A 3810-nucleotide genomic window follows, 5' to 3' on the forward strand; every position below is an offset into this window, starting at 1 on the left:
AGCGCCGCCACCAAGATCAGGGTCCTGTACATCTCCACAAAACCAGTTCTAGTCACATCCCCGACTTAAGGCCGATCGGGATCCAGCAAAGTCATCTGGGCAGCGCACTACTTCGTCGGTAACCCAAGCCTCATCACCGCCAACAGAGATGGGAATCAGCCCACCGCTCTGCACATGCCAACATCCAACACAGTTCGCCGGATCTACATCACTACCCATTGGAAACCTTCCACCAAACCAGATCCGATTAACTAGAACCCAATCACCATGAAATACAGCAACCACGCAGCCTCTAACAGAAGAGAGATTCTGACGAAGAGATTTGTCGTCGTTGCAACCCGAGGAGAGAAGCAGACGAGTAGGTTTGTCGCCGCCGCTTTCCAAAGAAAGAGACCAGCGATATTTCTCTCCCTCGAGAGAGAGAGACGGAGTCATCAGCGTTCAACAGTTTTGAAACCTATAAAGTTTATAAAAGCTTAAATGAGCTTATTAAAGAATAGACTACAGCTGTGCCGCAATAGCTGTTTTGACCTAGGTTTGCGTCTAGATATCTAGATTGCTGACCATCTTCTACCATGAACATGGATATACTCAGTTGGAATTATAGGGGAATCTGCAATGATGCAACTAAGAGGGCTCTAAAGGATTTGATATCCCAGAATCGTCCCCAAATTGTCTTTCTTTGTGAGACGAAAATTAGTCGAATGGCAGACTTCATTAATCTTCATACTGCCTAGGGCTTTCAACACTTCAAGGAGGTTCTAAGTGATGGAAATTCAGGAGGACTAGGGATGTTCTGGAATAGAGATGTGGTGGTGCAGGAACGAACTTCATCTGCCCATCATATAGATCTAGTTATTATCGGCGGTCCAGGGGAATCTTCTTGGCGTTTGACAGGTTTCTATGGCTTTGCTCGTACGGGAGATAGGGATCGGTCGTGGCAACTTCTAAAGGATCTTAGCGATCTTGACTCTCTACCTTAGGTAGTCATAGGTGATTTCAATAAGATTCTGAATAGTAGTGAGAAGATTGATGGACCGGTCCGGGTCGAGCGTCAGATGATAGGCTTTCGTGAAGCCCTAGGTAATGGCGATTTGCTTGACCTAGGGGTTTTCGGGACCACTGTACGCTTGGTGGAACTTGGAAAAACAGTTGTACTTGGATAGGGCAGTGTGTACACCTTCGTGGTGTGATATATTTAGTTATGCAAGGTTGCGTCATCTTCCTCCAAGTGACTTCGATCACGTTCCTATTCTGCTTCAAGCTAGTTCGTTGCCTCACAGACCGTGCCATCATCGTTTCAAATTTGAAGCTTATTGGTTGCAACATGCAGAGTGTGCTGGGGTGGTAAATGAGGTATGGCTAACGGATGTTACAAGTACTCCTATGTACTGTGTTTCGCAGAAAATTAAGCACACTAGAATGAAGTTAGATAAATGGCAGAAGTAAGCCTTTAGGGTGAGGTAATTAACTATGCTCGGTCTTCGTTCCCGATTAGAAGCGTTAATAGATGTGCCTATCTCAGTGCCAGTTCAATTGGAGAAAAAGAATCTGCAAGACCAACTCCAAGTCCTTCTTTCTCAGGAAGAGACTTTTTTACGTCAGCGTTCAAAAGTTACTTGGCTCCAAGAGGGGGATACGAATACGAGCTTTTTCCATCGTAAAGCTTCTAATAGGAGACGTAAAATCGAATTCAGGGTCTCTATGATGAGAATGGTTGGTTTGAGGATGATGTAGGAGTGGAAAACATTGTTACTACCTATTTCACAAAGATGTTTGAAGCCCAAGCTATAGATATGGATGCGGTCAATACAACTCTTGAAGCTATTCAACCTTGTGTTACCCCGATTAAGAACGAGCAGTTTGTGTGCCACTTACTCTTATGAGGAAGTCCATAATGCTTTGTTTCAGATGTACCCTACGAAGTCTCCCAGCCAGGATGGGATGCCACCTTTGTTTTTCCAATATTATTGGGATACAATTGGGGAGGATATAACCTTGACAATGTAAAGTTTCCTACATACAGGTCAGTTATTAAGACAAATTAATTTCACACATATTTGTCTTATTCCAAAGAAGAATGACCCCGAACAGATGTCAGATTTACGGCCTATGGCTTTGTGTAATGTTTTGTATAAAATCTGCTCCAAGGTGGTGGCTAACCGGCTCAAACTGATTTTACCTGCTTTGATTTCTCCTTTTCAAAGTGCATTTGTGCCAGGGAAATTAATTACTAATAATATTCTGGTGGCTAATGAGATTGCTCATTATGTTCATAACAAAAGAGAAGGGAGTGAAGGTTATTTGGCATTGAAACTTGACCTTAGTAAAGCCTATGATAGGATGGAATGGTATTTTCTTCGAAAGGTGTTGGTTCGTTTTGGGTTTGCACAAAGCTGGATTGACATGGTGATGGAGTGTGTCAGTTCGATGAGATATTCTTTCTTGATTCGGGGGAAGTCGTGGGGCTTTGTTTGTCCGAGCAGAGGTTTGAGACAGGGTGATCCCTAATCTCCTTATTTATTTTTGCTTAGAGCTGAAGGTTTTTCGTCATTACTGCAAAGGAAACAGGATACTGGTCTTTTGCCAGGAATCGCAGTATGTGACAATGCTCCCTCTGTTAATCATCTTTTGTTTGCAGATGATAGTATGCTTTATGCCAATGTGTCTTTGGAGGCCTGTTATGAGATTCAGGATGTTATTGAGACATATGGGCGAGCTTCAGGTCAGTTGGTTAATTTTCGTAAAAGTTATGTTGTGTTTAGTAAGAATGTTTCAGAGGAGATGAGAGAGGAGGTCTCTAGTTTAATGGGAGTTGAAATGGTGGTGTCACATGAGAAATACCTTGGGCTTCCTACTTATGTGGGGAGAAAGAAGACCGCTACATTCCAATATATTATAGATAACTTGGCCAAGAAGATAGATGGTTGGCAGGGGAAGATGTTAAGTGGTGCGGGGAAGGATATCCTGATTCGAGTAGTTGCTCAAGCTTTACCAGCCTATGCAATGAGTGTGTTCCAATTGACAAAGAATTTTTGTGAGGATTTGGAACAGATGTGTGCCAGATTTTGGTAGGGATCTACGTTGGATAAGTAGAAAATACATTGGAAGACTTGGAATGCTATGTGTAATCTAAGGGAGGAAGGTGGTTTGGGATTTCGAAGCCTTACGAATTTCAACTCGGCAATGTTGGCAAAGTAGGCTTGGCGGGTGATTCATCAACCGGATTCTCTTATTGCAAGAATTTATAAAGCAAAGTACTTTCCAGAGACTTCTTTTTGGGAGGCTCCGATCCATGTTTCTCCCTCGTACTCCTGGAGAAGTATTAGCTCTACTAGGGATCTTTTGAAGAAAAGCTCATGTTGGCAGATTGGTAATGGGGAGGAGGTTACTATATGGTCAGATTATTGGGCTCCTGCTTTGCATGAGGGAAGGCCGAGTACCAATGTTTTAGCAATGGCGGAAATTAGCAAAGTTAGTGAGTTGTTGTCAGCTACGGGAGTTTGGAATGAGGCTCTTATTCGAAGGCTGTTTGGGAGGGAGGAGGCAGAAATTATTTTAAACATTCCTCTTAGCCACCGAAATATACCTGAAAGATTGGTATGGAAGTTGGAAAAGAAGGGTGAGTTTTTTGTTAAAACTACTTACTGGTTTACTTTTTTACACTCTTCTTGTCGTAGCCCTTTTACTCTGGCGGTGACTGGGAATTTTTGGAAAAGGATTTGGAAGCTGGTTCCTAATGCAGCAAAAATATGTGCATGGAGGGTTTGTCACGACATTATACCAGCTCTGGATAGACTAGCTACAAGG

The sequence above is a fragment of the Rosa chinensis genome, chromosome 7 (assembly GCF_002994745.2).
Source record: "Rosa chinensis cultivar Old Blush chromosome 7, RchiOBHm-V2, whole genome shotgun sequence".
Lineage (NCBI taxonomy): Eukaryota > Viridiplantae > Streptophyta > Magnoliopsida > Rosales > Rosaceae > Rosa > Rosa chinensis.